Here is a 27,317-nt window from a genome sequence, read left to right as displayed (position 1 = left end):
GACTTATGTCACTTTTCCCAAGCACTGCAGAATTAATCCATCTTAAATTTTATGTTACCAGAAATTCCAGCTTGAAACACTAAAGTAATTTCACAAACAGAAAAATGTAGAAATATTATTTCAAAGTAGCTTTAATGTTAAGTGAATTGAATTAATTTAAGCAAATTTGAAAGGCAATAACGTCATTTAACATTATCATATGGAAATTACCTATGAAGAACGGTTATAAAAAATAAGTGACACGATTAAGTGTATCAAAGAGAATAATGAACTTTAAGAAAGAAAAAAATGATTATAGTTCCAGCAGGCTACATAGTCGCGACGTTCAATAGTAAAAGAAGAATAATAGAGGATTTATTATGTCATTGATCTACCTGTCATCAAACTTCTAAACTTTGAACAAGAAAAATATTAAGCGAAAAGTTGCAAACGACTTTAAAATAAATATCGTACAATGTACAGTACTTCAAAAGACGGACTATGTACTGAACTTTAAAGAAAAAGTTGAAAATGTAAAATCTGAATACAGCGCCTTCTTTCATCCCACTTTGTACTGAAGGCTAAAGAAAAAGTGAAAGGTTGCGATGAAGTAGGAAAGATGTAAAGGAGAATGAAAGATTAAGTCTGAACAGAAAGTAAAACTTCGTAACTCATAGTCTATGACTTTAAAATTATCCACACTTCTGACTTGCGTTCTCATGTCAGAAGTTGTCTCATTATTATTATTATTATTATTATTATTATTATTATTATTATTATTATTATTATTATTGTCATATGTATTTTTTACTTGCAGTAATAAACTTAAACCATTTTGTTTAATTTTATTTATTTTGTTTAACATTTCTTTAAAGTAAGAATGATGATTTGGTGATTATGCAGAATCGCTAACAGAATCTACTCTTCAACTTCTAGCGAGAGGCTTCAATCAATGAACTGAACATGTGGCATGATGTATGTATGTATATATTTACACTGCAAGCACCCGGTGGCAGTGGTATACACAATATAAACAATAGACAATAAAATTACAATACACAATACACTTATACAATACACAATACAATAAGAATACACAATACAATTTAACACAATAATTACAATTAATAATAAAACATAAAATAACCTAATTTTACAATACAACCTACATATGTATAGGCCCTACATAAGTTTCAATAGTCTTTCACTTTACTCTCATCTCACTCACTGTAGTGGCACTATGACGCATTTCACTGACACTTTAGTACACATTTCACTCATACTATAGAACACATTTCATTGACGCTATAAATGATCACTGATCGGAACTATTCACTGCACTGTAAAACCATAACTTCACTGACTCACCTCGCTTCACTGATACAACAGTTCAAATAAGACGGATAATTACACCCTTATGCATACTTATAAACAGAACTACATTTAAGCTAAACATTTCTAGTCTAAGGCCCTCTTACACGCTATTTTTTAAATAATTTACAATTCAACCAAGGGAGTAACTCGTCAGGCTAAATAAATATATGTCACCTTAAAAAAAAATTAAATGTTAAATGTCACCTTAATTTTAATTTAATCACCTTAATGATGAAGATAAGTTACATGTTTGTTTAATGTTTCAATATTCTAAAGTTTCTTTATTTGCTTATTTTACGACGCTTTATAAACTGCTATATAGTTATCTAGCGTCTGAGTGAGATGAAGGTGACAATGCCAGTGAACCGAGTCCAACGCCGAAAGTTACCCAGCATTTACTCTTAATGGGTTGAGGGAAAACCCCGGAATAAACCTCAACCAGTAACTTGACCCAAACAGAATTCGAACCCGGACCCCTCGTTTCACGGTCAGGCAGACTAACCGGTATTCCACAGCGGTGGACATCCTAAAGTTGATATTAGAAATAATATGTATATACAGTCTGATCCGTTTGGGTATGGATAATATTAATTTATTATTATAAAGCTATTATGATAGTAGGAAAAATTTCTTGCTGGTTATATTATGGTTATAACAGATGGGAGTTTCTATATATGGCAATCAACAATGCATAATCTGAAAGGTCAAATGAAAATCGTAGATGATTAAAATGGCTACTACAAATCAACAGCGGGCAAAAAGTGTTCTTTGGTATGCTAACTGTGAGAGTGTTAAAATAATTCAAAGGGAATTTCGACGTGAGTATATTGTGCGTAATATACCTAAATACGATTCCATGATGTTGTGGTATCCAACATTTGTAGAAACAGGTTCTGTGTTAAAAAAAAAACATGCAGGAGGTCGCAGGTGAAACCCAGTACGAGAAGCACCTATCTCTTGGCTTGGCCCCCAAACTCTCCAGATCTAACCCCTCCTGACTTCTTCGTGTAGAGTTTTGTTAAAGACATTCACAGAAACCCAGGAACATTGATGATCTGAGAGTAAAAAATTACTCAAGATTTTCAACAAATCTCCCCTCTTATGTTACAACTGACATGGGCTGAATTGCATCACCGTTATGAGTTGTGCAGGGTGCGCAATGGGGCTCATGTTGAGCTCTGAGGAATCTCCCATCTTTCGGTGTTGTATGCACAAAGTTTCATCAAATAAAGTTTAGTACTGTTCTCAAACCAGGAGATTAACTGTGAAAGGAATGTGCTTACTATTGCGTCATATATTGCAGCGAAGTAGATAGATAATATTATAGTTACAATGTCAGATTAAAAAACATGCGCTCTCCTGCATTTGTTATTTCCTGTATGGAGGGATTAAAAGACCATGAAATTAACCACAATCTAATTTTGTAACTAGGGTAGAATGAATATGTGTGTATCAGTGTTATCTTTTGTGCTTTGAGAGTTAGCCAATGAAGATACGTGTACCCACGTGTGTGACCTTATGACATCAACATTCATTCACAGCATTACCCCGCTGCGTCTCATTCCCCTGAGACTTTCTCCTGGTTGGAGTACAGTAGTAAATGTTTTACGGTGTTTTTATTTTATCCACACCCAAACGGATTACCCTGTAGTTTGGTTAAAATGAAATCATTTCATTATTTATTTTTTGGCAGAGAAGACTGAGATCCTTGTGTATTGTAACCATATCGTATTTTATGTGCAGTAACGGTCCTAAAAGAATGCTATGACATGAGATTAAACCAGTGGATGAACTTTTGGCCTTGGGGATCTCCAACAGTGACCAGATCTAAAGATGATTCATAGATTTGAGAACCTGATCTCGTCTTAAATATTCATAATAATAATAATAATAATAATAATAATAATAATAATAATAATAATAATAATAACGATTTAATTTAGCTGGCACAGTTAAGGCCGTAAGGCCTTCTCTTCCACTCAACAAGCAAAAAGTATATATACATATGCATGAACTTACAAAGAATTCAACAATTTGATTTAGATGAGAGTTACATGTATACAAGAGTTATTTACGAATTAAATAACAAAATAATATGAACTATTAATTAAACACTGAAATAAACTGTGTAGCAGAATTAAGCTAAAATACATAGAAAGTTGTTAATATATTTCAAATAATATTAGATAATAGAAAGTGATTATTATGAGACAATTTTGAAAATACAGCACTATCAGGATGATGTCTAAAGAAAGAAGTAACAATGTAGTCAGTAATAGTTTAAATCAGTATTATTGAAGTGAAATGCTAATAAGGTTATATTTTAAGCTGTTTTTAAAGGTGTTTATTGTCTTGCAGCCCCTAATACTTTGTGACAAGGAATTCCATTGACGCGAGGTGGATACTGTAAAAGATGATGAATAACAAGATGTTCTATGAAGAGGTATACTCAGCGTGCCACAGATAAGTGATCTGGTATTTACGTCGTGGTTAGAGTATAGATAAGAGAAACGAGACGAAAGGTAATTTGGTGTTGAGGTGTGCAGAATTCGAAAGAGTAAAGACAAAGAGTGTAAAGTTCTGCGTTCTTTAAGTCGGAGCCACGAAAGACTTGCGAAGGACGGTGATATGTGATCATATCGTCGGATGTTACACACATATTCTGAGCTCGCTGTAACTTGACTGACAGTTCAGAACTTAGGTCACTTAACAAAACGTCACAATAATCGAAGTGCGGCATAAAGGATAAGCTATGGGGATAGAACCCGGGTCAGTAGATATGTTTGAGCTTTAGTACTGAATTACAATATACATTTCATGTACGCAAGATCTGAGATAGTCTGTACCATATATAGTTTGGAAACCTCGTCTGTACGTGCGGATCAATATTCGTGCGAGTATTGAACACGGGTTATCTCTCCATCCATGACAATGTCTCTTAATCAAGTCGGGTTGTACTATGGAGAAAAAATTAATAATTAATCTTTCAGCAGACACTTTAAGCAGATGATTCCATTGTGCCCGTTCGTTGACTGTGTTAACCTAGTGTCGGCTTCAACCCTTCCCATGTTACGCCGGCTCAAATAGAGATTTATGTCTGTTGAACTCCCGGCTTTTGTTTCCTGTGTTGCTAGGGGACGCTTTCCTGATATCGACATCAGATACCATGTAGCCTATAGTACATTCCTGTGATGGTTTGTATCCTGAAATTCTCCTGACATATACGCATTTCTGTCATCCGTGCGGGCAGAGATTTTAGTAGATCAAACCCTTATTTACACAGTTAATATTTATAGGGAAATTATGTACCTTGAATGGGCAAGGGATAGACTGTTGTAGTCTCCGTTAAAACATTGATATGAAGAACAATTTATTATGATATTAAGATAAAGCGAGATTTTTGAAACTCCTAAATCAATGTTGGATCCAGAAGAAAATCCCAGAAGAATGGACAGTAGCAAATATTATTCCTGTATTCAAAAAAGGAGATCGAAGTAAATGCACTAACTACAGAGGAATTAGCTTATTAAATGAAGCATATAAAATATATGCAAAAATAATAACAAAACGATTACAAGTTATTACCGAAACCATCCTCTTGGAAGAACAGTCAGGATTCCGAAATGGAAGATCATGTATTGATAACATATTTACAATAAAACAAATAATGGAAAAATCCAAAGAATTTAATACAGAGCTCCATTTATTGTTTATAGACTATCAGAAGGCATTTGATAATATAGAAAGAGATAAACTCTGGGAAATTATGGAATTAAGAGGTATTCCTAAACATTTAACAGACATAGTAAAAAGTACAGACGTGGACAAATTATTAACAAAATTGACGATTTTTATGATAATTCTGTTTACAAAATTTGACTTTTCAATTTAGACTACAGTTGACAATTTTGCATATTTCTATCATTACAATAGATAGAAATATGCAAAAATGTCAACTGTAGTTTAAATTGAAGAGTCAAATTTTGTAAAAATATAATATAATAAAAATCTTCATATTTTGCTAATAATTTGTAAATATGCAAAAATGTCAACTGCGGTTTAAATTGAAGAGTCAAATTTTGTAAAAATATAAAATAAAAATCTCAGTTTTGCTAATAATTTGGAAATATCCAAAATGTAAACTGTAGTCCAAATTGAAGAGTCAAATTTTGTAAAAATATATAATAAAAATCTTCAGTTTTGCTAATAATTTGTAAATATGCAAAAATATTAAATGTAGTTCAAATTGAAGAGTCAAATTTTGTAAAAAAAAATATACAATACAAATCTTCAATTTTGCTAATAATTTCGAAATACGCAAAAATGTCAACTGTAGTCTAAGCTGAAGAATCATATTTTGTAAAACTATGTAATAAAAATCTTCAATTTTGCTAATAATTTGTCCACGTCTGTATATATGAAAACTCCACCATATGCTACAAATCAAAAGAAGGAAAACTGTATTATGGGACAGTAAAGTTAGGAGTAAGACAGGGCTGCAGTTTGTCGCCAACACTTTTTAATCTTTATATTGACGAAGCAATGAGGAAATTTAAGTTGCAAATGCAGAATTTCAACATATCAGAAAACGTTAAAAACAAAAAATTCTTAAAAAACCTCCTCTTTGCTGATGATCAAGTTATATTAGCTAGTGACGAGGATACGTTACAAAGGGGGCTATTTGAACTATATAAAATTACGAAAGATATGAATCTAACTATTTCGAAAGAAAAAACAAAAGTAATGGCATTTATGGGCAAAAGGGTGGTGAGATCAAAGGTAGTAGTGGAAGACTATATCATAGAACAAGTTAATACTTTTAACTTCCTTGGCTGCCATCTATCATATACTCATGAAAAAGATATTGATTATAAAATTGCCAAATTTAACAATATATGTGGGACCATTAGAAGAACACTCCGTAATAAAACTAGGAAAGATACACAGATTAAACTATATTAAGTTATGGCAATACCAACGGGCTTATATGCGAGTGAAACTTGGACGTTAAAAGAGAAAGATAGAAGCCGACTACAGGCAGCTGAAATGCGAATGTAGTAGGAGTAACTCGACTGGATCACATCAGGAATGAGGAAATAGGATACAATCTAAAAGTTAACAGTCTGTTAGAAACTGTAGATGAGTATAAACAGAAATGGTGGGAACACGAACAACGCATGAGCCAAGATAGAACCCCGAAAATAATCGCTGACTAGGGTAAACTGTATAGTGATTGACCACTTAAGCTAATGAATAATAAAACAATGAAATAGCGGAAAACAGTGGTAACTTATTGAGAGAATTTTAAAGGCATTGGGTTAAGTGAAGATTCAGAAACAAATCAAAATCAATAAACAAAAGAAAAAATAAAATTTTAATGCAAAGATAAATTAAATAAACACAACAAGTCCACTTTTACAGTTATTGACCGTCTACTGCACAGTTATTGACCACACGCTTATTAGTGATTGACCGTCTACTGCACAGTTATTGAATACTCATTTATTAGTGATTGAACAACACATTTTCACAATTTTCACTTTTTTCTTGTCTGTTTCGTTTCTCTTCTTCTGATCTTTCTCATTAAGAACTATTCGCCACCGGCGTAGCTCTGTCGGCAAAGGTGTTTGCCTGCCGATTCGAAGTTTCGTTCGGGCGCGGGTTCAATTCCCGCTTGGACTGATTATCTGGTTGGGTTTTTCCGAGGTTTTGCCCAACCGTAAGGCAAATTTCAGGTAATCTATGACGAATCCTCGGCCTCATCTCGTCAAATACCATCTCGCTATCATCAATCCCATCGACGCTAAATAACATCGTAATTGATACAGTGTCGTTAAATAACCAAGTTAAAAAAAATAAGAAAAGAACTCTTCTCGCTGCCTTTTCTTTCATTTCTTATTCGCTTCCTTTCTTCTCTTGCCTCTTCTTCCATTTTTCTCTTTTGTGCCTTATCAGAAGCAAGTGTGTGTCATTTCTCTGATGTTATTACAAATGGCTTCACCCAGCACTGGACGAGGACCAAAGAACACTTTTACTTCAACGGGATATTTGTTTCTGGACGCTAATGTTGCTTTTAGGACACCAAACTTCTTGGCAGCTTCATTTAAATCAAATCCACTGCGGACAGGTTCTGTAGCGTTTCGTAAAGCTTCCCCTGTATAATGCACTTTACCTGGCTTAGGCATTATAATATAGTATCAGTCCTGTAAAAATCCCCATCATTTAACCGATAACATATATAGAATTGGAGCAAATTGGTCATTATTCTAACAAATAATTTATGAACGACCAATCACTGTAGTTTGCGGACATACACTTTATAGTGATTGACCACGGGGCATTTTTATGTCATATAAAAACTTTAACAAAATAATATTCTGTGGACGGAAACCTTATACCTTTTCTCACACTGTGAGTGTAAAAACGAGCACCAGAATTTATGTATCCTTTGCAGAATAAATAGATTATTGCGTGCATTATTCTTAGCAATTTCTCTAGTTACTTACACTTGCTTACGTTCAGTTGCATTTCCAATCGATTTCAGTCCTCTCAGACAATAGACACTAACTCAGTGGGATGAACAGCGACAACTAACCACAAATAAGGGTTGTTACTAGAGGTATATGCAGCAAAAAGTGAAATCACGATCGTGGTTTATTCACAATATACTTGAAAAAAGGAACCGGTCAATCACCGTATACTGGTCAATAACTACCTAGTTTACCCTATGTACCCATTGGAAAAAAGAAGTATCGGCCGACCAGCAAAAAGGTGGATACAAGAAATAAAGGAGCCGCAACGGGCTTAAAGCCTACAGCTTGAAGCAGAAGAAGAAGAAGAAGAAGAAGAAGATAATACCGAGAGAGTTCGCTCAGATGGTAGCGGGTGAGACTCTCATTTGGGAGGTCCCGCGTTCAAACACCGTGACCGACCAATCTGACTGGGGTTTTTAATGATTTCCCTCAGTCATAATGACAAATGCCGGATTGGAAATTTACATGCCATGATTCATCATCGCCTCGATCACCAATATCATAAACATTAATATCATAAACGAGCGCAAGCGAGTTTCATAATTTTCATACGAGCTTCTTAATTACCATTATAGGCGAGTTTCATACGACTTTTTATGCTCGACCATATTTCTAACTTGAAATTATTCATTTTATTTGTATCTAACTGACCTTGAGCAATACCTCTTAAATTGTGAGATGTGCGCAGACGCGAAAGTATTGATATTTTCCGAGGAACATATGTCCACATTGACCTTGATAGCCTATAAGAACCTACAGAGTAAACTAAATATTAACTTTGATATAACATTGAAATTAAATTAGACATTGAAAAACGAGATGACAAATTGAATTTATTTGAATATTATTCACAATTAACGCTAATTATTATAGTAACAGAACATAACTTTCTGCGACAGTATTGGATTTCCAGCCTCCGTGACTTTTCGCTAATTCTCTTTCGATTGCATATCCGAGAATAATCGATACTTGCGGTTTTATAACGCTACAAAGCTGGCTTATCATTGGCTGAGGTTTTATAACGGTACAAAGCTGACTTGTCATTGGCTGAACACCTGTACTTTAGTGACATGCATTAAAGGACTGCTACCAGGTGTATAATTACTACATTTCGGCATGGTCGAGCATAAAATTATTTAAATATATGTAGTTCTGATATCTAGGTTATATCAGGTGACTTTCTACATAAGTAAAATATGCCTACCCACTAAATAACTGCATTTAGCTTGGGTTGGTACAAAGGGTTTTTCATAAAAGGCCAAGCCGCCCACGACTATAGTTTAGTCTAAAAATGTGTCCCCATGAACTCATTAAATATATCAGAAAGATACCAAAATTATTTAAGTATAGTAGCGTGTACCTACCTCATTCCTAAGAATTAATATATTATTATTAGGTACTGTAAAGGTTAAGTTAAACTGATTTTCCATACACCACTGCTTCGATAGGGTCTGGCGTTGCGGTCTGCTTCGAGAGTCTACCTATATTGCTACGGAGAACGACAGAAGCTCGCTATGACGTCACAGAGCATTGAGTTGGAACTCACTGCTTTAGGCGCTTGCCTGCCGATCCGAAGTTGCGCTCGGGCACGGGTTCTATCCCAGCTTGGGCTGATTACCTGGTTGGGTTTTTTCCGAGGTTTTCTCCAATCGTAAGACAAATGTCAGGTAATCTATGGCGAATCCTCGGTCTCATCTCGCCAAATATCATCTCACTATCACCAATTCCATCGACGCTAAATAACCTCGTAGTTGATACAGCGTCGTTAAATAACCAAGTAAAATAAATACACCTAGTATATTCCGAGACAGCGGGTCATTAATATAACTGCTTTAACATTAGTGATATAGGGGAGAGTTGGGTAGTATCGGACATCGGGTAATATCGGACAGTGATGTTTTTATTTTAGTAGGTTATTTTACGACGCTTTATCAATATCTAAGGTTATTTAGCGTCTGAATGAGATGAAGGTGATAATGCCGGTGAAATGAGTCCGGAGTCCAACACCGAAAGTTACCCAGCATTTGCTCATATTGGGTTGAGGGAAAACCCCTGAAAAAACCTCAACCAGGTAACTTTCCCCTACCGGGAATCGAACCCGGGCCACCTGGTTCGTAGCCAGACGCGCTGACCGTTACTCCACAGGTGTGGATGACAGTAATGTTTCTTTCATATACCACCAGATGGTAGTACCTAAGTGACATGGTTACGTTTCTGTATGCGACATCTGAACACTGCTACTACCATCTGGTGGTAGATAAAAGAAACATCAGTGTGCTATCATCTTGTGGTAGATGAAAGAAACATCACTATACGATATTACCCGATGCCCGATACTACCCAACTCTCCCCTAGGGCTTGACGACTCCCCTTAAAATCTTACAAAACACAAAATTTAAACCGACATTACTTGTGAGACAACGTAAGTTAATATTTATTTTGTGGGATTTCAAGCTACACGTTTGATTTCCATACGATGTTAGAGCTAAGCCTCAAGTGTTCCGTGCTTCACAGTATGGATATCACACAATTACTTCAATTTAGTAGTCTACGTATATGAAAGCAGATGTAAGGAAAAGTTGGAGGTACTTATATTCTTCGCGGTGAGTTGTTATTTAAGTTTACAGGAATAAGGATTGAAATTGCAATAAGGAAGTAGTGTACTGAGTTCTTTATACGACTTCCCAGCCCGATATTGAAATCCGATATACGGCACAAAAAGTTAAAGTTGGATTGCGTACTATAAGACAGCTTATCCTTTCTTCCCTTCTTCATACTTCCTTCCTTTCGCTCCGTATCTGACAGATAAACTGAAGCGTCCAACTTCTGCTCTAGTGCATGTACAAGTATTTGCTCACGTATCTGGTTCTTGACATGCAGCGAATTGTGGGTTCTTGAAGATTCTTTCTCAGTTACTTACTTATTCAATAGAAGTCTGAAGAGACTTCACTGAGAGTGAGATGGCCGTATGTAATTTGTAGTGATTTTTTATGCATGTAATTTTTATCTTGCACTGAACATTTATACATAACTATTAATTTCTGAAGAAATTGATATTTCTTTCTTAACTATTTCCATCGCGAATTAACATTACCTTGTCATTACATACTTTGAACACTTCGTAATATATTTCATTATATTGTTACGTTCTGAGTTCTGTCTATAGATTATTTTTGTATTTATTTTCGAATTATGTAGTGTGCATTTCCATAATATTTCCGGCATTATCACCTTCATCTCATTCAGACGCTAAATAACCCAAGATGTTCATAAAGTGTCGTAAAATAACCTACTAAAATAAAAATAAGTTAAATACATACATATATACATACATACATGCATACATACATACATACAGTACATACATACATACGTTGACAAGTTGTAAATAGTAAATTTAAGGAAAATAGGTTAATTTGTTAAATAGTATTCTTCTAAACATAGTTTTCAGAAGTATTAGCAATAGTATATATATATATTTTTTTTTAAATTTGTAAACAGAAAAACAGAATAGGCTCTAAAATAGTGTTGTATAATGTATTTAATAGATTCAACAGTAGCATAAAAAAATGTTATGTTTTATTTAACGACGCTCGCAACTGCAGAGGTTATATCAGCGTCGCCGGATGTGCCGGAATTTTGTCCCGCAGGGGTTCTTTTACATGCCAGTAAATTTACTGACATGAGCCTGTCGCATTTAAGCACAAGTAGCATAGATGTTAACATGTTGCAAATAGTAAATTTAGGGAAAGTAGGTTAATTTGTTATATAGTATATTTCTAAACATAGTTTTTAAAATGATTAGCAATAGTATTGATTTTTATCTGTAAATAGAAAAAGGGAATAGGTACTAAAATAGTGTTGTACAAAGTATTTAAAAGATTCAACAGTAGCATAGATGTTAACATGTTGCAAATAGTAAATTTAGGGAAAGTAGGTTTATTTGTTAAATATTATATTTCTAAACATAGTTTTTAAAATGATTAGCAATAGTATTGATTTTTTTATCTGTAAATAGAAAAGGGGAATAGGTACTAAAATAGCGTTGTACAAAGTATTTAAAAGATTCAACAGTAGCATGGATGTTAACATGTTGTAAATATTAAATTTAGGGAAAGTAGAATAGGCTAGCAATAATGTGTATTCGGAAGAGTTAGCAATATTGTAATGTGTAGTCTATTAGCATGTAGTATTGCATTTTTGTAAGGGAACATGCTCGTAAAGAAGGATTTAAAAAACATACATACATACATACATACATACATACATACATACATACATACATACATACATACATACATACATACATACATACATACAGCGAAATCTCTCATTTACGGACATCGAAGGGACGTAACAATCTGTCCGCATCTGGGAGGTGTCCTTTATTGGGAGGGAGGCTCCCCAATCTAACAGTAAATTTATAATATGCATTACGTATCCCTTCACGCTTTAAATGAAATGTATTACTGTAGTTTAATCTTAAATGCAGTATACGACAGTAAATTCTTCGCAACTTTGAACTACAGTAGATAAGACCGAAAAAGGAAAATACGTACTACGTCATTCAGTTTTATTCTAGATCTACAGTTATGCAATACTGTAATTTACAGTTTTCAACTTAATCTTTAAGTTCAGGTGCCATGTCTCTCGAAACAGAACAACTGATTGAAGTGAAGAGAATAATCCTACAACCCTATCATGTGTTGAATACAATTTCACGATCGCGGAAAACTTGGACCCATCAGACAGGTTAAATGTTATGACTTTGTTTATCCACCCGCTTCCAGCTAAGAAGGGGTAGTCGGCTGGGCTAGTGGTAGCCTACGAGACCCTTATTGTCTTCTTTCATGATAAGAAATTTCTGTACAGTTCTCAAAACTAAATTTTCCATTTTTGTAACACATTAGGTCTTGAAATCCAAGTTCTGTCCGCAGTCAGGAGATAAAGCAAGCTTTAGCACTGTGAAACAGCTGTCCGTGTCCGTATCTGAGAGTGTCCGTAAACGAGAGTTAAATTTATCATTATTTCTATATTATTTCAGTTGGGACATAAAAATCTGTCCGTATATGAGGAGTGTCCGTATCTTTGGGGGTGTTCGTAAGGAGAGGTTTGACTGTACATACATACATACATACATACATACATACATACATACATACATACAGTCGACCTGGTTGGCAAGTTGGTACAGCGCTGGCCTTCTATGCCCAAGGTTGCGGGTTCGATCCCGGGCCAGATCGATGGCATTTAAGTGTGCTTAAATGTGACAGGTTCATGTCAGTAGATTTACTGGCATGTAAAAGAACTCCTGCGGGACAAAATTCCGGCACATCCGGCGACGCTGATATAACCTCTGCAGTTGCGAGCGTCGTTAAATAAAACATAACATTTAACATACATACATACATACATACATACATACATAGAGTATATATAATGGATTATTTTTATATCGAAGAAATATTCTTGTCTTTGTAAATCACAAAATATCGGCAGATAATTATTTCAATTCTCATAATTTACATAAATGCATTCGTCCGTTATGTTCTCAGCTGAAATTCCACACGTACACATTCACATAGACTGGGAATAGTAGTCTATTTCTTCTCTTTCTACAATATTTCACTTAAGTTAACATAATGAGTCATCAAGATATCTAGGAAAATAATGTAAGTACACAATATGTTTACAAAGATAATCCTACTGTTATTGCAAGGAGAATTGCTCAAATGTTCATTTATCACACACGAATTAACACAACATATAAAATAAAGTTGTGTTAAGTAGTATTGGTATTTTCCTGTAAAGGAAGAATATGTATTATTCATAAGATATGCCTTGCCATAGAACGTCGTAGAAGAGAATTAAAACAAAGCCGAAATGAAAAGAAAAAAAAAATAAATTATTTATTTTATAAGAGGATAAAATATTGTTCTTTCAACGTCTTAAGTTTTCGTTTTTATCTTCTTCGTCTAAGTCCAATTATTTAAGAAGATTACACAATGCTCAGTTCAAAATTACTTTCTACAATTGAACGAAGGCTACATCTTTCAGTTCGCTGGTGTACTCGAGGAACCAAGTTTCACGGCATGTGAATTCATACGTTAAATACTTCAAAATTACGATACTTGTACATATTTATGCATGTGCGATTTTGTAAATGTATGTTTTATGTCAAGATAATTTACGGCATATGTGTGTGTACTACGTACGTAATAGACTAAAATGTATGTGTGTTTTTTATGCATGTATATTGTATTATTGTATGTATTGTATATATGTATGGATTAGCATATGTATATATTTTTGTATGTATATATACGTAGGCATATCAGCATGAATGGATGTATTACCTACGGCTTTTTAAGGACACCGGAGGTTCATTGCCGTCCTCACATAAGCCCGCCATCGGTCCCTGTCCTGAGCAAGATTAATCCAGTCTCTACCATCATATCCCACCTCCCTAAAGTCCATTTTAATATTATTCTCCCATCTACGTCTCGGCCTTCCCAAAGGTCCATTTCCCTCCAACTTCCCAACTAATACTCTATATACATTCTGATTTCGCCCATACGTGCTACATGCCCTGCCCACGTCAAACGACTGGATTTAATGTTCCTGATTATACCAGGTGAAGAATACAATACGTGCAGTTCTGTGTTGTGTAACTTTCTACATTCTCCTGTAACTCCATCTCTCTTAGCCTCAAATATTTTCCTAAGCACTTTATTCTCAAACACCTTTAACCTCTGAATAATTTCAAGGGAACATTTTTCCGGGGCCGGGTATCGATTTTCCTCTTGAAATTATTCAAGTCTGCTTCACAGGAAGCTTTACTTGAAAACTAGACTTACACTTAACCTCCGTTCCTCTCTCAAAGTGAAAGTCCAAGTTTCACAACCACACAGAACAACCGGTAATAGAACTGTTTTATGAATTCTAACTTGCAGCTTTTTTGAGAGCAGACTGGATGACAAAAGCTGCTCAAACGAGTAGTAATAGGCATTTCCCATATTTATTCTGCGTATAATTTCCTCTCGAGTGACCTCTGGTTGAGTGGAAGAAAAGGCCTCACGGCCTTAACTCTGTCAGAAAAAAGTAAAGCAATATTATTATTATTGTTATTATTATTTATTATTATTATTATCGCTATTATTTATATTTTTTACTGTTGCTCAAAGATATTTCAATTTTTACACGTCTTCAAAGGTTAAATTTCCAGTTTTTATAATTCCATTTCGTACTATCTTCTCGTCACGAGACGTAATCATAACTTTGTTTTTTCGGGATTTACTTCCAAACCTATCGCTTTATTGCTTCGAGTAAAATTCCCGTGTTTTCCTTAATTGTTTGTGGATTTTCTCCTGACATATTCACGTCATCCGCATAGACAAGCAGCTGATGTAATGCATTCAATTCCAAACCCTCTCTGTTAGCCTGGACTTATCTCATCTCATATTCCGGAGCAAAGTTAAAAAGTAAAGATGATAGTGCATCTCCTTTGTTTACCCCGCAGTGAATTGGAAATTCATCAGATTGAAACTGGCCTATATGACCTCTGCTGTATGTTTCACCGAGATACATTTTAATTAATGGAACTTATGGATATGTGTATTGGCCTATTTATGTATCTGCATATAGAAACAATAGAATTATATTTTTAATAATATTACCCAATTTAGTAACGCTACTCCTCTGATATACAGGGAATATCAAAAGTCCGGTAACACTTTCAATATTTTATTACACAAAAACTACTAATGATAGCACTTTCAAACACACGTCAGTTAAAGTCAAACTCTCAAAGTTCGTTTTACACCTTACAGAGATTCAATGTGTGAACCACGAGTAACTCGGCAGATGTCCAAACGATAATCAAACTCTTCCCATACCCTTTTCAATATATCCTCTGTGACCGTGGCGGCAGCTTCTCGAATTCTTGTTTTTAGTTCCTCTAAATCACGTGGCAAAGGCGGTCGGTACAAACACACGGTCCTTTAGAAACCCCCATAGAAAAAATTCACATGCAGTCATATCGGGTGATCTTGGTGGCCATGATATGAAACATCTGTCCCTTACTCCAGCACGTCCTATTCAACGATCAGACATCTCCGTATGCAGGTAAGCACGAACTGCATTGTGGAAATGTGGCGAAGCCCCATCTTGCTGAAAGATGAAATCGTCATCGAGATCTTGTCTAAGTTGAGGCACCAACCATTGCTCCAACATGTCCAGATATGAATGTCCAGTCACAGTAGCCTCATTGAAGAAGAAAGGTCCGTACAGGTTTCGTTGTGACAACGCGCAGAAAACATTCATCTTTGGTGAATCACGCTCATGTTCAATGATTCTGTGAGTTTTCTGTGTACCCCAAACACGTCAGTTGTGCTTGTTAATTTTCCCACTCGTATGGAATGTCGCTTCGTCGCTGAAAATTAAGCGGCTGAATAACTTTGAGAGTTTGACTTTAAACTGACGTGTGTTTGAAAGTGCTATCATTAGTAGTTTTTGTACAGGGACATCATTTTATTTTTACTAACATTTCTGATATTAACCTGGCTATACCTTTGGATCAACGGTTGCTACTCCCTTCCACGACTGGAGTCGATGGCGTAATATACAAACAAATCCCTTTACTAGGTATAGGAGGGAAGAAAAGTAGTTCATCCATTTACGTAAACTAGGAAATATCACGCTTTTGAGTTTATAATTTTCATTACGTTTTTGTTTAATCAGAATACAGTACAGTATTAACAATGAATGTTTTTACTCACGAACTGAGCTGTCCATACGGACGTATTCATTACGTAGTGTATATTATACTGTCTACAGCACATTAGCGTACACTATAGAGAATGAAGTTAAATTGAAAAACAATCATAATATGGATATTTAAACACATTTTACAAAATGGTGGTGGTTCATTTTGATACAGACTCCAGTTCTAATGTGTGTAATTCGAATTACCAGTTTCGTCCTTCGTACTAGTAACTCATGTTGAAATAATTTTGTACCTACTCTGTAAAAGAGTACCTTACGTACTGTAAATTCAATCTTCACTTCTGCTCGATCTGAAAAGATATAATTACCCATACATGCTATCTACTGTCCGTCCAAGTGGTTATGTCGCGGGATCGTAGAAAGGAGGGAAATCACGTGACAGTTAATTACTTAACGACGCCCTTTTATTTAAGTTATTTTAAACAGTTTTATGGGTATAATATTACGTAGATGTCCAATTCCTAACAGAAATTAATGTTCTCAGAAAAGAGATACGACAGCCCAGTCACTAGCCTTTACAGAGAGGCGAATAGAAGCTGGTGGAGAAAACCGGAATGCGACGTAGGCAAATGGACGACAGTACCTGTGCGAAAATGATGCAATATTGAATGCTCTTTCGTCATTGGAAAACGCGAACATATTTTTGGAACGTACTGTGTCGGTGAGGCTACTATGACTGTATACGCGGTCTTGGATCTGTGTGGAGAACGGTTGAACTTCATTAGTAGAAGGGGTGGGAGTGAAGTACATTCAAAAACTCAGGTACAATAAAAATTGAAGTAAAAATAAAATGATGTCCCTGTATAATAAAATATTGAAAGTGTTACCGGACTTTTGATATGCTCTGTACATGTACATACATGCGTTTGTGAACTCAATAACAACTAAAACATAAAATCCCCTAAGAGATATTAAAGTTCCATATAATACTGAATGTTATACATGCGTTAGGTGAAAGCGTTGTCCATTTTTCAGTTAAAGCACTCACTATACAGCAGAAGCTTAATTATTGTTTCACTGCAGAGGAAAAGCACTTACAATGAAAGAGGGTCATTATATAGCTTTTGTTCTAATTCATACACTTACAATTTATGAAGAGTGTTTTGCCAGGAAATGGTTCGTCTACAACTCGGGAAATTTATGCTTTAATGATGCTAAACCTCAAAGTATAATAACCTGGGAATGAAAGTAAGGACATGAACAAAATATAACGCCAGAATGAGAACAACTTCAATATCGTTAACATGTGCTTCAATGTTATTAGTCTGTCGTTAGTGAGAAAGACAAAAGGTATAACAGAATTACTCTTTATGGCTATGAAATCAAATACCTAATGTTGCATAAATGATAGTTTCACTTCAACACACAACTGAAGTACTGCCAAGTAACTTTCTATAGGCTAAATGGTGAAGTACGTTCCTATAAGTTAGAATCCACCAAAAAATCAAACATAATATTTTTATAGAGGCAATTAGTGACAGTAATGCGAAAGGTGACATTTTAATACTATTTATAATTGGCTGAAATTTGTTTATGACTCATGTTCTATATTCAAATATCTCAGATGTTGGTAGGAAAACTCTTCCGACATTTCTTACGCATGGTCAAATATACGCAATCACAAAGTTTTAATCTTTTAGTTGAAGTGTGTTCAAATTTTCGCTAAGTATAATAATAATAATAATAATAATAATAATAATAATAATAATAATAAAGAGCTTATTCCTGAATGTACGAATATGATCCTATTTGAAACATAATTGAAACTTCAAATTATTGTATTGAAGAGTGAAATGTATTATAATTTGTGAGAAAACATTAAAGTTATACAAATCTTGCTTTCAGGTACCTATAACTTCCTGTAAAGTTGACTTGACTCATTTCAAGGGAAAAATTGTTCCGAAGCCGGGCATCGAACCCGGAACGTATAGCTGAGCACGCCAATGCTCTACGGACTGAGCTACCCAGCAGCTCTATCAGAACCCGGCTCAATTATTCCCTACTCTTCGTTAACAGAAAACCATAAATTTTAGTGACACAGAAATCCATGGATCTCTGGCGTCTTGTCAACCCACTTGAGGTATGTGGATATAAATTGAATAATTGATAGAGCGTTGGCGCGCTCAGCCAAAGGTGTCGGGTTCGATGACCAGACCCAGAACTATATTAAAGTTATCTTTCCATAATGAAATGCTGTATTGATCATTCGTTGGAAATATCTTCATTCGCGTACTATTATTATTATTATTATTATTATTATTATTATTATTATTATTATTATTATTAATCAAGGTATACTGCATTGTTACTTCCTATCATGTAAGAATTAAAGTAATGTTTTATTACGTTTTGACAGCCTATGTTCAGACATCCAGTTGCCTAGTTCTGTATTTCTTAGCTTGTAGGGCTCACCTATATTAATCATTTTTCATAAGTAGTCCTCAGTCACTATAATCCCATGATGTTAGTAACTACGTTATGGATGTAATCATAAGTTGCTAGAAGGCATTGTGTGTGATATGACGGAGACTTTTAGTCTGTTTTCGTACGCTTGTACTTACATATCATTTTCTGCTTACATTTGTATGTTACTCGTGAACGCAAAGACCAGTGGGTTGTATGCACTGTATTTGAGTTGAAGGTAATTGGTGTTTTTTATTCGTAAATTCATACTAATGGATCATTAGACTTCTTAGAACTCCGAGAAATGCATTTCATGTATGACTCAGCCGCTGGAAGTGCACACGCATATCCCAGGCGTTGGATCGGAAGAAGATGTCCGATTGAATGGCCAGCTCGTTCTCCTCATTTGATACGTCTTGATTACATATTTGAGATCATATCAAGAACCCACGTTTACGAGACACTAGTAGAATACCCAGAAACACTTTTACCTAGAATACTTGCAGCATCTGATGCTGTTTGCAAGATGCCTGGGATATTTGCGAGATTTCCACAGTTTCATTGAACTCCGATACATGCGTTTCAAGTATACCACGGCCACTGGAAATATATACGAAGCTGAATGCCTGTATCGAGAACAATATCTGAAGTCGCGACGATGCAATAACTTCGAATAACTTTTGATGTAATACATAATTAATTGGCAAGTTAACTTAATTCTAATTAAATTTACAAACACAGGAAAGAAAAAAATACATCACACTAACATATGAAAACAAGAACATATACAAAATTGCATCGTCATTCAAGAAACTAAAATACAACATTGTATAAGAACACAGAACACACTACAAAAACATCTTAACACACAGACAAGCCACACAAAAAGTACAACTTAACACGAGTTTACAAACTGTCATGCTACATTTACAACGACTTCTACATTGGACAGACCTGAAGATCATTTCAAACACGTTACAAAGAACAAATCACAGCCATAACCAAACAACACAACAATTCAACCTACGCAGAACACATCACAAACTTCAATCACAACTACAGCAACATACACACTGACATGAAAATACTACACATCCAGCAAAAAGAAAAAAAAAAAAAAACAGAAATTTAACACTCTAGAACAATATGAAATTTATAAATATACAAAAAACACCCACATCACATCCTGAACATTCAACTCAATTTCAAAACACACACCCCTTTTGACACAATCATGAACACACCCCACCACAACAGGAAACCTGAAGATAGCGCTGGATCTCCACTAGGGTTTGGACAATGAAGCACAAGTCTTCGAAACTAGTCAAGCAAAGTAAATCCTAAGTATTAACGCAGTAAAAAAGTTGGAAATTTAATCAGTGATATACAGGTTGTTTCCGAGGTGGTGTTACAAACTTTCAGGGATGATGGGGAAGGGCACATGTATCATTTTGAAATAAGGAACTCTGGTCCGGAAATGACCGAGTCGAAAGTTACAAGAAAAAATAGTTTTGTGGAAATGAAATAATTTTATTCCTCTCTACACCTTATTTATGTGTATTTATCAGTACATCTTACACATACTGTATTCATCTGACGTTGTTTACGTTGTCTACTTACAGTATTCCATTCAATGCGCTATCTGGGGGATGGGGACAGGAAACTACACTAAAGCAATGCAGATAGCGTAATGTGTAACGGACATGGTCGGTCCTGATATGAACGTCTGTAGACAGCAGTGTATGTGTACAAGTTGCAGTGTCCAGTCGATCAGTCCTAGTGAAATGGAGGAGTACACGAGAGCGGAATAAGCAGACCTGATTTTCGAATACGGATGAGCCAATGGGAACAGTAGACAAGCTCACAGATTGTATCGGACCTAGTACCCACGTAGGAGACATCCGGCCCATGTCATTTTTCCACGACTGCTCCAAAAAGTTAAGGGAAGGAGGGCACGTAGTGCCAAATTACAATTCCATTTCCACACAACTATTTTTGCTTATAACTTTCGACTCAGTCATTTCCGGACTATGGTTCCTTATCTCAAATTGATACATGTTCCCTTGGCCATCATCCCTGAACGTTTGTAACACCACCTCGGAAACATCTGTATACAGAAAAATGAAGGATTGATTTAATCTTTGCCTACTTAAACTATCAAGTGTCGGCCCATTCTTTTCGAACCCAATTGTATGTATAGTTCAGTGATGTCAAAGAAAGCGCATTTTTCTGACCTTGACGTCGTGCGCGGGCATCAAGCGCTAAGTATGGAAAGAGGAAGACTTATGTATATGAATAAGCAGCCTGTTGGATTAAGAAAACAGTGGTGCACAAACTTCAGACGGAACGTGAAATTTTATGTCGTTATTTTTATAAAGCTTCTTTCTGTTTGATATTATCTATGTTGTCTGTAAAACAAACGTACTAATACTAATTTCTTAATATTGCTGTTGTGTTTCAAATGTTAATAACATAACAAAGAGTTAAGAAGGAATATTCACATAAATTCAATAGTAGTACAACTATGCTGTACTGAATGGATGAAACACATCATTCATAAAAAAAGTAATATCCCAAAAAAAGAGATTGAGTATGACATGATAATTTGGAATTGATATAGATGGTACCTTTAGCCTTATAAAAGTAATCAATAAACCAATCAAAACAATATTACAGTACAAAGCAAAGTTACCTAGGTGCTGTATATGTTTTAAGTGTAACTAATATTACATAACAAAACTCTTATCGCATTATGCTTTTAAGGTGATATTGGTGAGCAACTTCCTATCATTAGAATATTAAATTGTTTTCTCGAAATCTGCTGAAGCTATAGAGCTGACATTTTTACAACACGTGGACACGTATCTCTTAATTATGATTTAACAGTAGTTGCTTTGTTAATTCATTCCCTTACAAACAATTTCCATGCGAATATTTTAAAAAATTTCAATACTCTATCTTCAGTAATATGTATTTACGGTATATTAGATCTACGAAAACATTCTGTAAGGCTCCTAAATAAATAGATCTCTATCTGAAAATTTCACTTTTCTATAAAAAAGAGTTGAGAAAATATTTCCTTTGAATAAAAAATTAAACTTGTTAAAAATGAGCATTAAAATTAAAACTTACATTCTTATAATACACTTATACTTTCCAGAAAAAAAATCTAAAAATTAACATGGATACAGTTTTAATAAGTTCTCTTCCCTTTATCCATTGAATCAGTGCCGGCCATCCCTGTATATAGCTCCATCAAGCAGCATATACTACCTGTTTCTTCTGTGTCTTTCCTTTCCGCTATAAAGCGCTCAGGCTCTCCTGAGCTCTAAAGCGCGCGCTTGCTCCTATGGGCATCAATTGACATGACTGGTATAGTTAGAAGGTTCTGCACATTCACAATATATCGTTTCATATTAAGGTGGGTGCTCCTGTTATGGCCATGTTCCTGATATGGCCACCCCCCTATTGTGAGTTAAATTGCAGCAACGTCTAGTGAAAGGCCATCCTGGTATGTCACTTGATCATTTTCCATCCAGTCAGATTGAGCAATATGGCGTCAGTTGCCTGTTTTGCGGTTTTCATGTGACCTCTTCTTATTTTTCTCTGGTACGTCCCCTTAGTTTTATGCATGTTTTTCAAAGACTTGTTTCATGAAAACCATAGTCCTCCATTCAGTTTTTAATGTTCTGTTGATTGGTGTTGTCGTTGATGGCGTATCTTTTACGAGTTGTTCATAATAAAACGATTTTCGTGAAAGCTTACCTGCTCCTGATATGGCCATATCAAATGCACCATGGCCGTATCAAGTTAATTTCACTTTTATTTTTTCACCTGACAAATTTACATGCCTTATAGCTGGGATTACGCAAAAATTTTGTATTTTAAGAAAAACAACTTAATTTTTTTATGGAAAAACCTGTTTTGACTATACTTTTGAATTATAAAAAAGATTATTAAGTGTCATGTTTATTAATTTTACACCAAAATTATTTAATTTTAGCACAACTGAGCTATCAAACTGAAAACAATCACGATTTGTAGAACATGGAACGAGGGTGGCCATATCATGTGCACATGTTCCTGATATGGCCACTAGGTAGACTTTTGGAATTTGGGAGTTTTTGGACAATTAAAGCTATTTTTATGGGGAAAGGAATTTGTTTTAAGAAAATCCATTAGACTGAGAACGAGTAAGAAAAAAGTGGTTTACTTTTTTTTTTTTTAAATGACGGCTAGAAAAATTCTCAAACCTTAGCATGGCCATATCAGGGACACCTACCTTACTTTTCTTTATTTTCTACGCTCAGTATTTAGGCAGTTCGGTCAATTCCACAGTTCCATCTTCGTTCCCATGATTACGAACCCAGACTAATCGAAATGCATCGCCTTGGTCAGTGGTCAGCACAGGGAGAGGCCAGACAATACAGAAGACAAGGGGACGAACCCACAATTTAAATGAAGGAGAAGGCCTCCACTGCCTTGGCCGGCATGGAACAAGAGTCCGGTGAAATTGAAGCTGAGTCAACTAACTTACGTGAGCCACGACGCAGCCTAGTTCGCGCGCGCTTAATACAGATTCTCTTATGTGAAAATGGATTAATGTGCGGAAAGCGTGGGGCTATCAGGTATTGGAAGTGTGAAGCTCATTGCATCTGAGACAAACGACCCCCTCTATCACCTGCTTGCAGGCGCGTCGTGGTTAATTGGACAAGAATCTTTATACTTGACCTGTTTACTCCGTGATATATTGTTGGCTGCAGAGAATTCCTTTCAAAGTGTAAAGTCCCATTATATCCTCTTCTTCGACATACAAAATAATACGTATATAAGAAAGTAAGCACGAGTGTGCATCTAATTGAATATATATATTAACTTCTTAAGTCAATCATTTTCAAATATGAACATTGACTCATATTCCATTAAAAAAAATTATATTGCATACAGAAATATTCGTTATGTTTTACCAAAATTACCAACTTAAAATATCCCAATTCTGAACTCATGCATTTATTTTAAACATTTGTTTGTGTTTCGCCAAAACTTTGTATTTCGTGATATCATGGATTTCTCAAAAAACCGATTCAATTATGATTCAAATAGAACGAGATTCAAGAATATTTTTTATTTTCTCGTTAAATACTATTGTATTTGATTAGTTCCATATTTAATCACAGATATCAATTTATTTCCACTTTACACAGAAACAATATTATTATTATTTATTATGTTCCTTAAATCTAATATTCATATTATTTTCGTTTCTTTCTTTCTTTCCCTATTTTCTTTCTCTCTCTTTTTTTTATCTACATTTCCAGTCTTTCCATTCTGCTTTATAACTCGTTTTTCTTTACTTTTGCTACAGTCTAATATATACAGTCACGAAGCTGGAGTTGTGAGGGTGCTAGGAACAATAGACAGTGCCGGTACTATTTCGCATTGTCTGTAATGAGGCGATATTAGCGATCCTAGTGGTTAGCAACTATCTATGGATCCATATTTACTACGTATTGAGTTTCGTGACTGTATATACTAGATTGTGCTTTTACTCTGTCATCCCTTTCTCTATTCTCGTCGTCTCTCTTCTTTTTTTTCTGTTTCTCTGTGACTTCCTTTCATTTGTTCATTTCATTTGATTTAGGTTTTCTGCCTTTGAGTCCCCAAAGACCAGGCATTTTCTATCCTTGCATAGATTTTGTTTTTAACTTGGTTATTTAACGACGTTGTATAAACTGCTGTCTATCACCAACCCTGTTTAATATATATATATATATATATATATATATATATATATATATATATATATATATATCCGCCGGCGTGGCTCAGACGGTTAAGGCGCTTGCCTACCGGTCTGAAGTCGCGCTCGGGCGCGGGTTCGATCCCCGCTTGGGCTGATTACCAGGTTGGTTTTTTTCCGAGGTTTCCCCCAACCGTAAGATGAATGCCAGGTAATCTATGGTGAATCCTCGGCCTCATGTCGCCAAATATCTCGCTGTCACCAATCCCATCGACGCTAAATAACCTAGTAGTTGATACAGCGTCGTTTAATAACCAACTAATATAAAGAAGAATGAAAAATATTAAAAATGTGTGATTAAACATGCGCAGAACTCTCAAAATTCTTTCTGTAAAATGTATGTTCTTTGTCATTAATTATATAGAGGTGCTGTGTAATATTTCTATTTTTATGATTTTTTATGTAGTGGTGCCCTGTAGTATTTGTTTTATCATTACTTTCTGTAGAGGTGCTCTATATACTTTATGTTTTATCCCTGCTTGCTCAGTAATGTGCGGTAATATTTATGCTTTATCATCGCTTGTTGAGTAGTGGTCTGTATTATTTGTGATTTTTCATAGGTATAGTGGCGCTTTATTATATTATTTAGTTGTCTAGTAATGCTGTAGATATTTTTGTTTTGTTATTACTTGTTTAGTAATGCTTGCTAATATATTTTTTTTAATAATATACAGGGTGTTTAAAAATACGGGGCATAATTTCAGGTATGTATTTCCCACATGTAGACAAACAAAATAGTTCATTACAACATGTGTCCGAAAATCCTTCATTTCCAAGTTATGGCCTTCACAACATTGAAATTCACCGGAACGTTTTTCTTTCCGCACGTCGTTGTTATTACAGAAGATGTTCAAAATGTCCACCTCCTGCTTGAATGCAGACCTCACATCGATGTCTCATTGACCTACGAACACGATCCCAAACTCCAGGAGTATTGCGTATGTCCTCAGAACATGCCACAATTCGATTCCGAAGGGATTCCAAATCAGGCACCGGAGACGAATAAACCAATGATTTTAAATGGCCCCACAAGTAGAAATCGAGAGGGTTCAGATCAGGTGAGCGTGGAGGACAAGCAATTGAGCCACCTCTACCTACCCATCGATCAGGAAACCTTCGATCCAAGTACCGGCGAGCCAGCCGTACGACTGAAGTGTGCAGGAGAGCCATCATACAAGAAGTGAATATGTTGACGATTGATCAGTGGAGTGTCTTCTAAAACATGAGGTATGGTGTTTTCCAGGAAGTTTGCGTACGCCTGCCCCGTAAGTCTGTTTACAAGTACATGGGGTTCAACTAATCGATCACCAATGATACCGGCCCACATGTTGAGGGATAACCGCACCTGGTGATGAGATGGAACAGTTGCACGTGGGTTTTCATACACCCATATATGCTTACTGTGGAAATTGGTTATGCCATCTCGTGTGAACTGTGCTTCATCTGTAAATAATACTAAGGTAGGAAAGTTCGGATTTACACCACACTGCTGCAAGAACCACTGACAGAACTAACTCGTGCAGGGTAATCTGCTGGTGACAGGGCCTGTACACGTTGCAAATGATAAGGATACAATTGATACTCTTTCAACAGTCTCCAGACAGTCGTATGAGGAACATTGACTTGCAACGCTACCCTTCGTGTGCTGATAGAAGGAGTCATGTTCACAGCCTCCAGAATCTCCTCCTGTACTTCTGGAGTTGTAGATCTTGGTCGCCCCTTCCCAAAACAGGAGAGTTAAATTTTCCGTACTCGCACAGACGGTAATGGAGACGTACAAATGTCTTCCGATCTGGACAGTGTCGCTGTGGGTACCTCTCCTGGTACAAACGACGAGCCAGCGCAGCATTGCCGTCCGCCTTACCGTACACGAAGTGTATCTCTGCAAGCTCTTGATTTGAATACATGTCGCACAGTCTAACGCCTACACAACACTGAATGTAACCTTCGCCTCGGAATGAACTGTCAGAGTGCCCTCTTAATGTCTCCTTTGACGGCAACGACCTGCGGAAAGAAAAACGTTCCGATGAATTTCAATGTTGTGAAGGCCATAACTCGGAAATAAAGCATTTCCGGACACATGTTGTAATGAACTATTTTGATTGTCTACATGTGGGAAATACATACCTGAAATTATGCCCCGTATTTTTAAACACCCTGTATACACCCTCTATAAAATTTTGTTTTCTCTGACTCAAGCTTAATCATTTGTTACACTTTTTGAACCTATGTTAATGATCCTATAGACACTGGTTAGTAACTTTAACTCAAATACAGATGCAGTATTACAGGCTTAATGTCCTGAAAATAATAATTAGTCCTACCGGCTGTGTGAACAATATTGTTCTGAGCAAGTTCAAAGACAAATGACCCGTACCGAGTTAGTAATTTCCACCCCCGTCGAGGAAATATTTCGAAATATGTTATCACACTCTATCAAACGT

General features: G+C 35.6%; 1 protein-coding gene and 1 non-coding gene across 2 annotated transcripts in view; one reads left to right on the top strand and one right to left on the bottom strand.

Moving 5' to 3' along the window:
- The window catches only part of mtt (mangetout), a 523,315-nt gene that overhangs the window by 137,466 nt on the left and 358,532 nt on the right, over positions 1–27,317 (top strand). The window lies entirely within an intron of this gene.
- TRNAR-ACG (transfer RNA arginine (anticodon ACG)) lies at positions 9,964–10,038 on the bottom strand. Its single transcript has one exon. It is a non-coding gene; the product is annotated as a tRNA-Arg (tRNA).

Source organism: Periplaneta americana, chromosome 1 (genome assembly GCF_040183065.1).
Source record: "Periplaneta americana isolate PAMFEO1 chromosome 1, P.americana_PAMFEO1_priV1, whole genome shotgun sequence".
Taxonomy (NCBI): Eukaryota; Metazoa; Arthropoda; class Insecta; order Blattodea; family Blattidae; genus Periplaneta; species Periplaneta americana.
This window is presented reverse-complemented; position numbering and strand designations above follow the sequence as displayed.